Source organism: Engystomops pustulosus, chromosome 10 (assembly GCF_040894005.1).
Source record: "Engystomops pustulosus chromosome 10, aEngPut4.maternal, whole genome shotgun sequence".
Lineage (NCBI taxonomy): Eukaryota > Metazoa > Chordata > Amphibia > Anura > Leptodactylidae > Engystomops > Engystomops pustulosus.
The window spans coordinates 79,528,903-79,542,044 of record NC_092420.1 but is presented as its reverse complement, the minus strand read 5'-3'; the positions used below and the strand labels follow the sequence as shown (position 1 = coordinate 79,542,044).

The window sequence follows — 13,142 nt, the reverse complement described above, 5'->3', positions numbered from 1 at the left end:
TGTTTTACATGTCGACTACCTCTAGCTCCTGCCTTTTCCCCGCACTCATAGGTAACTAAAGTGTTAACTTCCCGGCACATGCAACCAGTTTTATTTTCGGCTCACGCACTCAGATTGCCCATATTTGGGATTGGTGGAATTTTCAACTTTAATGAGTGGGGGCGTAAAAGTTTTTCCTCTAAATTGTTATCACAGGACTGCGGAGAAGCCCCAGGGAGAAGGAGTTCAATGCCTCCAGTGTCTTTATAAAGAAGAGGGGAAACAGGAGTTGTTTGTCATGCAAGATGTTAGTGAAACAAGCAGAGACGCCTGTTTTTCCTCCGCATACACAGGCATTGTATACAAAGAGGCGTACGGATTATACCATACTGAGAGCCAACCTCTGACGGATGCCAGGAAAATAGAGTCTCAACAAGAGGGATCCTCCGCCTCCCTATCCTTATCCATGGGAATTTCTGCTGTCATGTATACACGGCACAATGTGGCTGAACAGTATGTAAATATTAACCCTATATACTAAGTCACCAGCTCCCGGCATATGCCATTTAAAGAAGAAGGCAGCGCCAAACCTGCTGATCATCCCGATTGCTATATTAACACCATGGAAATTCTCCACAATATTGAGATGTACCAGTGACTAGCACCAGCGACTGCCACATTTATGTATCCGCATCCTCTGCCAGTCCTCTATGCTGCCTGAATAATATGAATGGGGTTGTCCCACAATCATAAATCTGGGGTCCTGTGAAAATGAATGTCTGGAAATCCCCTAATTTATAACGTGGAGGAACCTCCGAATGAAGGTGCGAGAAGGTCATTGTATTTTGCTGGACTGTAGCTTTAAACCGTATTCGTGCCCTATGGATGCCAATACAGGTTCAAGCTTGCAGAAGGGATGGAGGTCTCCTTAACCCATTTTCCTTGTTTTTCCAGACCCAATTTTTTTTTTTAACAAACTGTCATGGTAAAATTGGGTTGGGCTTCCAAATTTCCAGGGTCCTAAGCAATTGCATGGGTTGCATTATGGTTAGATTTGCAAGCTCTGTGCAGCACTGCGTAATCTGTGTGCGCTAAATAAATAAAGGAATTATTATTAATTATTATTATTTGCCCATACTCATTAACTATCCTAACTCAATCATCAGGATCCCCACTAGTCATAAGACAAGGGTCATGAGACCCTTGTCCACCATTTCAAGAGGGCAGCAGTCAAGCATTCATATTTCAATGTACTGTGTATGGGACTGGCTGAGGGCAGTGCTTGGTTATCATTGTTAGTCCATAGTCTTTGAATAAAATGGCAGTAAGTATCCTCGACCACCTGCTTATTAACAGGGGATACAGGCTCCTTATTCATTGGAGATCCAAGTGTTGATTTTGAGACAATCCCTTTAAGATTATGCAACACCCCGTTCTTGATGGTGGCGAAGTAATTATTTTCATGATAGGTATCAAAGTTAATATCTATCCATAGCTTATCTATGATCTGTCTACATTATAATAGATATCATAAAACTAAACAGCCCCCCTCCCATACTTTCCTCTACTTCACAACCACAAGCAAACTTTTATATACTGAGACCAGATAGATCTCTGAGTGGTCGCTCCAGGCTCCAAAGCCGTCAAGATCCTTGACATCACTGCTCAGAGACCACACTTTGACTGTAGCTCTAAGTCAGTCCTTAGAATCCTTTGAAATACAAATCTACTATATATATATATAATTACATATAAAGCAACTGTAATTATTGAGACATAAGGTGGTTTCCTTCAGCTGTCACCTGCTTGAACTATTTGCAGCATGCACCATCAGAAGGTGACAGTAAAGTATTGTGTGTACACGGTCTACAGCCTGCAGCAATATCGCTTCTACTTTAATATAGCAGTCCTATATCAGACAAGGAGCTTATAGTTCCACATCTTATGTACGGGCTTAGACTTAGTTGCAGATTTGGATGCGTAAACGGACAAGGTTTTTAAATGCGAATAGGATGCATGGTGCGGCTACGACGTGGTTGTGATGCATTTGCGATTCGTCTGTCCGAATCAATCAAGGAATTGTGCTAATAATATATATTGTCAACAAAGCATTGGAGAAAAGTGAGTGTAATACATAATAAAATATAACTTTTAATCTGACATATTAAAAATACAAGGTATATTGCAGTTACGACGTTGTGTCACAAGAATACCTGCTTGCAGAAATGCTACACATTAGGTGTCAACAGGTAAAGTATTGTACAAGAATACTCTTACCGTGGTTCAGATGTATGCCCTGTCTGAGGGTGGAGAATCAGGGGTACCAGGGGGGATGGCTTGTCTGACCCTAGATAACCCCTTTAAGACTCCCGCCCTTACAAGGACAGTCCACAGCTGTCCCTGTTGGACTTCAGCATGCCCCCCTAGCAAAACGCCATTATCCCTGACGCGTTTCGTGGATACTCTTCAGAGGGAATTTAAATGCATTATATGCTTCTGTCTGCTGTACTTCTAGCAAACCAAGCACACAACGCCATGCACAAAAAAGGGGGTAATGGGATTGCTGTTAGCAAGTAGACCCACAAAAAAGAAGGAAAAAAGGCGCTATCACAGAGCCAGCCTGCAACATGACGGTCTCCTGTTCCACCACCAGGATCGGAGACTTGCAGCCTTTTTTCCTTCTTTTTTGTGGGTCTACTTGCTAACAGCAATCCCATTACCCCCTTTTTTGTGCATGGCGTTGTGTGCTTGGTTTGCTAGAAGTACAGCAGACAGAAGCATATAATGCATTTAAATTCCCTCTGAAGAGTATCCACGAAACGCGTCAGGGATAATGGCGTTTTGCTAGGGGGGCATTCTGAAGTCCAACAGGGACAGCTGTGGACTGTCCTTGTAAGGGCGGGAGTCTTAAAGGGGTTATCTAGGGTCAGACAAGCCATCCCCCCTGGTACCCCTGATTCTCCACCCTCAGACAGGGCATACATCTGAACCACGGTAAGAGTATTCTTGTACAATACTTTACCTGTTGACACCTAATGTGTAGCATTTCTGCAAGCAGGTATTCTTGTGACACAACGTCGTAACTGCAATATACCTTGTATTTTTAATATGTCAGATTAAAAGTGAGTATTACACTCACTTTTCTCCAATGCTTCGTTGACTTTGACTGTTGTGAGTAGCTTGTATTACTTAATAATATACATTGAAATTATTATTTAGGACAGTTTCATGTTAAGAGCACATGAGACTTTCCGTAAATAATCATTTTGTTATGAATTATCATCATAATTCCTTCATTGATTCAGCCAGCCGCATCACATATGCATCACAACCGCGTCATGGTTGCACCATCTATACACAACAGGAAATCCTATATAAAACATTTAAAAAATCTCCAAATGCAGAATGTGCTGCAATTTCAATAAAGAAGAAAAAAGTCTAAATGCTAAAGTATTTCACTATACGGTTTTATGTAACATCTCACTATGACCTAAAAACAACACCTGAATATGATGTATGTGGATCAGACTTATAGTAGTAGTAGATAACAAAGAATCTAAAACAACACACAACAACGTAACTAAGAAGCAAAACAAACATAAAAAACACTTTTCTATAAACACATAACACAGGTACAAGACAGACAGCAACCTGATCCATTGAGAAAAACTGACAGCCAGGAGGTCGCTTCTTCACCAGGATGAAGACTTCTAGTTCTACGACATAACTGCACACAGTAGGACTTACCTTGTCCTTGAAGATCCGATCTGAGCACTTCAGAAAACTTTAAAAAGTTGACTTTTCTTGCTCTGTAAACCCGTCAGGGAAATAGTAAGAGGCTGTATTTTCTCCTACAAGGCTGTCAGTCTTCTCATAGGTCTGGGCTGCTCCCCTCCCTTGCCTCTCCCCTGTACATTTCCTCCAGAGCTTCCCTCCCCTTGCTCACTGGTACCTGTGGCTTCTTGTGAGTAATTCTGTGCTGTCTGAAGTTTCCTTCTCCTCTTTGTGTGTATTTCTCATGCTTGTGCTTGCCATTACATATCTGCAGATGGCTGCCAGCCAGGAGGCTTTAACTGATGTAACCAGCCTGAGTTTAAAGGGCTTGGCCGGATCCAGACACATGAGGAGCTTCTAGAGAAGTTTTCTAGAGTTAGGTCAACACTGTGTAACTTTACGGAGATGGAAAATAATATGTATTATAATTAGGGGGAAGCAGAACCTAAATATCGGGCTAAAAATATCTTGTGGATGGAATGTTTTGTAGGAAATAACTTATACATATAAACATCTCATATGGATAAGGAATACATGATACATGTAGGAAACAACGGCTGAAGATCCATGGGGTGGTTGTCCATGAACAAATGATATAGTTCATAATAACTATCTGTCTATTACAAAGTAATTAAGATGTCCTCTTATATTTGGTGAAAAACATGTCTCCATGGATGTCTACTCCTCCCCATCCTACACGGAGGCTGCTGTGATGTGATCATGTGATCAGATATATACATGGGGAAGATGTTGGAGATATAACAGGACCTTAGATTACATCACTCTGGTCACATGACATGAAGTGCTGAATACTGAATAGAAGATGCATAGGACATGGGGAGGAGTAGATGGGAGGGGCTGGCCAAGAAGGACACGCCTCCTCTGGTGCCAGGGAATATAATATAAAGTGGATTTATGGGAATGTAAAAGAAGTTAATAGGATTCTATGGGAACCTGTGTTAGTGAAAAATGTGGTGACAGGTTCCCTTTATAGGTTAGTTCATTGATGGCAAACCTTTTAGAGACAGAGTGCCCAACCTACAACCAAAACCTACTTTTATGTCGCAAAGTGCCAACATGACAATTTAAGCAGTAACCTATTGATCCGAGCTGTATCACAAGTTTCAATCGTATTGGCGTCCTGAGGACACCAATGCAACAGAAAGAAGATGGAGAAATTATAGCTTCCTTCCAAGTTCCCCTGAAGAGAAACAATTAGGGGATCCAGAGCAGGAGCTCCAATGATAATCCATCTCTGTCCACACCTTCTCGCTTCTTGTGTAGTCCTGGCAGCCAAGTCTCTTTAGCATGGCATGCCCATGGCTGTCTTGGACCGCAGGAATAACCCATTAGTCACAACTAGCAAATTCTGTGCTGGGGCGAAGGCCTGGGTGCCCACAGAAAGGGCTCTGAGTGCCACTTCTGGCACCCGTGCCATAGGTTCGCCACCACTGGGTTAGTTCATATGCCATGGTGCAAACTGCGGTGTACAGAACTGCATTTACTTTTGAATCTTCTTCTGTGGTGCAGTTTTTGATTTTGTAGGTACCTCACGTGTTAAATGAAAGTATGGAGCTGATAAATGAAAAACTGAACCTAAAATCACAACAAAACCGAATGCAATTTTTTTATAATGGAGTTTTAACCGCAACATGTGAACTCGCCCCTAAAGTGAATTCCAAATTGACTCGGTTGAGGTTTCTTTCTATTCCAGGAGATGCCTCATGTATCTGGTCATCATAGTGATACCTCTTGTAGATACCAGCACATCCTGGCACCGCTAATGCTTGCTTGATATTTAGATCCACCCCTGATTTTGGTATTCAAAATCTAAACAAGTCTTCACTTTTTTGGGCACAACTTCTGACCGTCTACAGAAAGTTTACAATAAGTCCTGAATTGTTGCTTTATTGCTATTGTTCCATATTGGTGCCATGGGGGTGTCTCGGTGCTTAGACCGCTCACCCCTTCCATTCACTTTTAGAGGGGGATGTTTAGTCACTATAAGACAGTGATGGCGAACCTTTTAGAGACGCAGGGGCACATTTACTTACCCGGTCCTGACGTGATCCCCGATCCGGATGGTCCTACGAAGTTGAAGTCTGGCGCGATTCACCAACATCGTGCGCCGAGATCCTGCATGTGTCGCTTCCCTGCTGAGGTCCGCCAGAGTTCACCTTCTTCCAGGTGTATGTGAGTACATGTCTTGCGACACAATTTGCAATGTTAAATCCTGCGCGTTGTCCGAATCCGTCAAATCGTCCAAAGGCCCGCCCCCGATTTGTGTCGCGTGAAAGCCAGCGCCGATGGGCCAAAATCCGATCGCCAGTGCCAAAAACCCCCGTTAAATGTGGCGCAACACGGAAATCGTTGGGAAACCCGATGAAAATGCAGTACACGGATCCTTACTAAATGAGCCCCAGAGTGCCCAAACTACAACCAAAATACACTTATTTACTATTAAGTGCTAGCATGGCATTTTAAGCAGTAACATATTGCTACCTGTTCTTCCACATCTTTCAATTGTATCGGCCCCCTGAAGTCACCAATACAGTTGAAAGAAGGAGCGCAAATTCAGACTCTCATTGTAGCTTCTCTCCCAGTTGCCTAGGACTGCAGGAAGATTTGGTCCTGTCCTGTGAACTCTGTTGTGGGGTGATGGCCTGAGTGCCCACAGAAAGGGCTCCGAGTGCCACTTCTGGCACCCGTGCCATAGGTTTGCCATCACTGCTATAAGAGGATAAGGGATATGTAGATAGGGGAGAACCTATCAGTGGGACCCCCATAGATCATGAGAAATGAGCTCCCTTGTGCCAGAAATGATTGGCCCGGCAGGTTGGACTTAGACTCCATTCTAAGAAACAGACAGAATTTTTTACCACATTCCAAGACAAAATAAACCAAAATAAGTAGACGTCCTAGAAAATCTCAGCATTCATTCTGCGTATCACAACATATTAACACCCCTGACAGCGATTGTAAGTCCACATCATCCGGAGAGGAGTGAGGAGCGTAGAGAGGATTCTCCGGGGAATATAAGAACTTTGCTGCTTTATAAGAAACGTCCAATTGAAGAAATTTAGAGGAAAAACACATCATCTCCTCTGGTTTATGCCGGACATTTGCACTTGTGTTCTCTTTTGGGTGTCTCCAGGGTCACTTTCAACTCTGCATCAGCAAATTTGTGCAGCGAGTTTTGGTCTTACTACCGGAATAATCAATACTTCCCTGTACAAACAGTATATTACAAGGTAAAAGGGCAAAATTTCTCATTTACTGTTCTTCAATTTCAGATTGATTATATTCCTGTTTCATCATAACTTTGTTCTACCTTTTGCCTACATTCAGCTAATTGAAAGTGAAACTCCTGAACAAAAGTCATAAAGTGAGCTTTACCCAAACAACAGTACAAACAGTTTTCCAGGCCTCATAACCTCACCAGGGTCCTACCGCTGACAAAGGGTCAGGATTTTAACTAAAATTTAATTTAAAAACTTGTGATGTCACAGTACAGGGATAATAAACACAGTGATGTCACAGTACAGAGATAATACACACAGAGATGTCACAGTACAGGGATAATACACACAGTGATGTTACAGTACAGGGATAATACACACAGTGATGTCACAGTACAGGGATAATACACACAGTGATGTCACAGTACAGGGATAATACACACAGTGATGTCACAGTACAGGGATAATACACACAGCGATGTCACAGTACAGGGATGATACACACAGTGATGTCACAGTACAGAGATAATACACACAGTGATGTCACAGTACAGGGATGTTACACACCGTGATGTCACAGTACAGAGATAATATACACAGTGATGTCACAGTACAGAGATAATACACACAGAAATATCACAGTACAGGGATAATACACACAGTGATGTCAGGGTACAGGGATACTACACACAGTGATGTCACAGTACAGGGATACTACACACAGTGATGTCACAGTACAGGGATAATAAACACAGTGATGTCACAGAACAGGGATAATACACACAGTGATGTCACAGTACAGAGATAATACACACAGCGATGTCACAGTACAGGGATAATACACACAGTGATGTCACAGTACAGGGATAATACACACAGTGATATCACAGTACAGGGATAATACACACAGCGATGTCACAGTACAGGGATAATACACACAGTGATGTCACATTACAGGGATAATACACACAGTGATGTCACAGTACAGAGATAATACACACAGTGATGTCACATTACAGGGATAATACACACAGTGATGTCACAGTACAGGGATAATACACACAGTGATATCACAGTACAGGGATAATACACACAGTGATGTCACAGTACAGGGATGATACACACAGTGATGTCACAGTACAAGGATAATACACACACTGATGTCACAGTACAGGGATAATACACACGGTTATGTCACAGTACAAGGATAATACACACACTGATGTCACAGTACAGGGATAATACACACAGTGATGTCACAGTACAGGGATAATACACACAGTGATGTCACAGTACAGAGATAATACACACAGTGATGTCACAGTACAGGGATAATACACACAGTGATATCACAGTACAGGGATAATACACACAGTGATGTCACAGTACATGGATAATACACACAGTGATATCACAGTACACAGTTAATATACTCTGTGTATTTTCCTGTACTGTGACATCACTGTGTGTATTATCCCTGTACTGTGACATCACTGTGTGTATTATCCCTGTACTGTGACATCACTGTGTTTATTATCTCTGTACTGTGACATCACTGTGTTTGTTTTCCCTGCACTGTGCACTGATGATACACACAGTGATGTCACAGGACAGGGATAATACACACAGTGATGTCACAGTACAGGGATAATACACACAGTGATGTCACAGTACAGGGATAATACACACAGTGATGTCACAGTAAATAAAGTTCAGTGCATTATAATAAGATTAAAGGGTATTCCAGGAATAACCACAATTCATATTCAAACGGGTCATTAAAATATAAGCTAATATGTACTTAGTTGTTCTTTAAAATTGTGTTCCCCTTAGCAGACAAATGTTGTGAACATACATTATAAAGGAGAAATAAAATGCTACTTGTCCTTTAATCAGTCCATTGATTTGATCCCTTGCAGGAGACACAGTGGGGCACATTTACTTACCCGGTCCATTCGCGTTCCAGCGGCGGCTTCTCTGACGAGCGTTCGGGTCTTCCGGCGATTCATGAAGGTCCTGTGCCTGATGTCCACCAGGTGGCGCTGCTGCGCCGATGTCCGCCGAGATGCCCGGGAGTTCATCGTCTTCATCGTGATGCATGTGAGTATGGGCCGTGCGACCATTTTTTTTTTTTTTAAATGCGGCGGTTTTTCCGAATCCGTCGGGTTACCGTTCGGCCACGCCCCCCGATTTCTGACACGTGCATGCCAGCGCCGATGCGCCACAATCCGATCGCGTGCGCCAAAATCCTGGGGCAATTCAGGGAAAATCGGCGCAAATCGGAAATATTCGGGTAACACATCGGGAAAACGCGAATCGGGCCCTTAGTAAATGACCCCCAGTCTGTTACATCATCACTGGGAGCAGAGCAGACAGATATTTTAGATATTACTCCAAATTACTTCAAATTTTAAATAACAACGGCAGCGCACGGGGAGAGGAGGAGGAGGTGAGCGCAGCTCCCCCCGCCCCTCTCCATAGGAACATATGGCGCATGGCGCCGTACTACAGAGAAAGATAGGACATGCCCTATCTTTTTCCGGGGTATGGAGCGGTACAGTGCTGCATGTGTGCCGTGCGCCCATTGCCGTCTGTGGGGGACGTATATCGGACGTATATACGTTCCCCATATGGCAGTGTGAATAAAGCCTCATGCTGATTCCTGGAATACCCCTTTAACTGATGGGCAGGTATCCTGGATGTTACACCCCACCAACCACCTATTAATGACTGATCCTAGGTGATTTATTAATACATTGCAGCCAATATATTTATTTCTGTAAAAACGTGTGAACTTCTATCTTGATACTTTAATATAAATAAAGTCTGGGCCTGTTTCCTGATTTTAAAAGACCACCCCCACCCCTATAGAGGTTTATTCCATCCTCCAGAATCCCTGTCTTTTAGCTTTCATTTTTCTTACTATTTTATTTTTGAACTTAATGCAGTATATCTCCAGTAATCACTGTCACAGGTTATTATTCAGCCGAGCCGGGAGCAGGAGGGAATTACACTATAATAAAGTAATTATACGCTGCTATATCCTGCTATAAATCTTTTCATAAGAACACTATAATAACACCAGAGGATACCATATTAAAGCACGTAACATGTTAGTATAGAGAGATCTTGCTGCAAATCAAATGATGGCTGAAATCTTGAAAAAATAGCTAATCCCAACAAAACATGAAAGGCCGGAGTAGAGTAGTTATTACAGAGTGTAGCACAGCCATTATGGTTATTATTAAACACTTACTGGATGTATGGGGTTCGTCAACATCGGTGCATCAGTTCTCGAGTTCAACTAGAAGTGAAAGCCGTTCTGAATTTATTGTGCATTATACTGACACAAACAGCAATGTAAATACCTGCAAAGGAAACATCATCTTCTCATCTGGTTCATTATATGGTAGTCTGGAGGCTGGGACTTAGTAATAAAGGAGGTGGGGCTTAGTGATTGACAGGTTTGAGAAGGAAGGATGATGCTCCAGCCAGTTGTCTTTGCACAGCTATACTGGAGCTTCCTGTGTACAGCGTATACATAAGGCAGTGATGAAGAAGGGGATGGACATAGTCAGTGGTGTAACTGGACCACAGGGAGAGCGGGGCCGGTAGCTGTCACCATTCAATGGAGCTCATTTACTAAGAGTTGCGGAACGCACAGAGTTTCCGTATTTTTGGGGATTTGCATGGCTTTGACAGGTATTTAACAGGAAACTGGAATTGTGTCACATGCGATCGGATTGTGCACTGGCTTCCATGCGACAGTAATGGGGGGGGGGGTGCCGTCGGACGATCCAACTGTTTCGATTGAGCGCAGGATTAAAGATTCAAATTGTGTCGCAAGACAATGGGGGGCCCGATTCGCGTTTTCCCGACGTGTTACCCGAATATTTCCGATTTGCGCCGGTTTCACCTGAATTGTCCTGGGATTTTGGCTCACGCGATCGGATTCTGGCGCATCGGCGCTGGCATGCACGCGACGGAAATCGGGGGCCGTGGCCGAACGAAAACCCGATGGATTTGGAAAAACCGCTGCATTTAAAAAAAAAAATCTGTCGCGGAGCTTGCACTTACCTTCACTCAGCCCGGCTCGGTGAACTCCAGCGCGTTCTGATGCTTTTCAGCGCAGCAGCGCCACCTGGTGGATGTCGGAGGAACTACCTTAATGAATCCCGGCCGGACCCGAATCCAGCGCAGAGAACGCGCCGCTGGATCGCGAATAAACCGGGTAAGTAAATCTGCCCCAATGTACTTACATGCACCAGGAAGAAGAAGGTGAACTCCGTCGGACCTGAGCGGGGAAGCGACACATGCAGGATATCGGGCACACGATTGTAGTGAATCGCGGCACAGCGCATTATCGTCGGACAATGCACTTTCGGTGAACTCCATCTGACAGATACGTAAATGAGCTCCAATAGCTTTCCCTTCTTCCTGCTGGTCCCCTAAAATTTATGGCAGGGATTAGACAAACTGTCTAGCTCCAGGCCCTGGTGGTAAAGAGTCCCCTAACAGCTGATGTGGAGAACCAGGCCCCCTGTGTGCTGTATGCAGGGCAGTTTACAGAACAGCATGTACTCCCTCTCTCCTCTCTTTTCACTCCGCAAGTGAATGATAGGTTGGGCGCAAACAAGCTGCCACAAAAAGCCGGCTCTTTTGCGTAATAATAATTCCTTTATTAATATAGTGCACACAGATTACGCAGCGCTGACAGATTTTGCCAAACCATGAAAGACGGGATTCGGCTCCCCATAGTGGACCAGCTATCTCCATCAACTTTCCAGCTTGCGGAATCTGCTGCTACTGTTTGGCCGTTGCCTGCTGTTTAGAGTTGAATAAAGAACTGTAAGTTGATTTGCACAACGTTGCCTTTGTGTGATCCTTGAATCAGGCTGTATCACCATCATGGGCTCCCCAACCTCCATCATCCAGGGACTACATACACCTCAGGGGTTGCCACAGGGTGAAACCAGTACATCAGCCTCTCCCTCCATAGCATTTCTTGCACACACAACCTGCTGCAGACCTGCCATGCTGTAGGTCAGCCCTCCGGTCCCCATATCAAGCACCGTGACCATACTATGCCCAAGGCCGCAACCGCCAGCCACTCCGGTATTCTGGGCCCCGGCTGCCTCCAGGCCCCAAGAAAAGGCTAGGCCCCGGTGGGGGATGTTGCATACATTTCCTAATGTGTGAGAAATGCAATACCACAACCCAGCCCTATGATAAGAGTCTCATTCTGCCAGAATAAAAAGAACGAAAAAAAAAAGGACATAGCACAGACTTTTAATAAACTATAACTCCCAATACGCTTCAAGCGAAGATCTATACAAAAAATCTGCAGAAAAAAAATTAAAAATGAACCTGTCGCTTGTCGGAAGAGAAGATTTTACTTGCGCGCTAAATATTTGAAAAGGTTCGATTATTGTTTTATTATACCATGAAATATTCACAGACTTTTTATTAAGACTTTATTTTATTATAACACGTGTGAAGGATTAGAGAGAAAGAAGGGACCTGTGCTCAATGGACGGGGCCTACAAGACGTAAGACCTCGGCCAGACACAAATTTCTCTGTTTCTCCAGCTGTGGGAACCTGAGTCATGGAAAGTCTGCTCCATTCCGACGCCTTTTACTTTCCCTATTGGTGGGTGCCAGGAGAACACGGAGAGAAGCCTAAAAATAGAACTTGTCTCATTCCTTATTTTGCTTTTAAAGGATAAAATTGAAGTGGATAAGGGAGAGAGAACGAAATGAATCAAAAGTAGGTCTCCGGGGCAGGATTAAGATGCGGTGACACATCTGCGAGGAGGAGGGTTCATTATAGGGAATATTACAGATATATTAAGGGGTTCTGCAAGGCCAGGCAAGGAGTACGAATGGGGTCATGAGTGGAATATTGAACAGTCTACAGGCCAGAACCGGTGTGTATTGGGTCAGTGATATTTATATGGCTCGCTAGGTAAAGTCTCCGTCTGTAAAAACTCTATAATATACAATTAACTTTGACAACCCACATACAGTACGTAGTACGTACGAGTATAGTATAAAGTATACAGTTGATTTTATCTGTATTTTACATGTTCTTTTACTTTCTTGTATACCGTGGATGAAATATTTTGGATATTTTTTACCGTATGTATTTTT

At 43.5% G+C, this 13,142-nt stretch overlaps 1 protein-coding gene across 2 annotated transcripts in view; it reads right to left on the bottom strand.

The window, feature by feature from the left end:
• The window catches only part of KIAA0040 (KIAA0040 ortholog), a 49,502-nt gene extending 45,510 nt beyond the window's left edge, over window positions 1-3,992 (bottom strand). Inside the window, exon 1 of one of the 2 annotated variants that reach the window (XM_072127242.1) lies at window positions 3,932-3,992. The gene's annotated coding sequence lies outside the window, so the exon portion shown is untranslated. The other variant, XM_072127241.1, reaches the window with a different exon arrangement.
• Window positions 3,993-13,142: the final 9,150 nt, after the last annotated feature.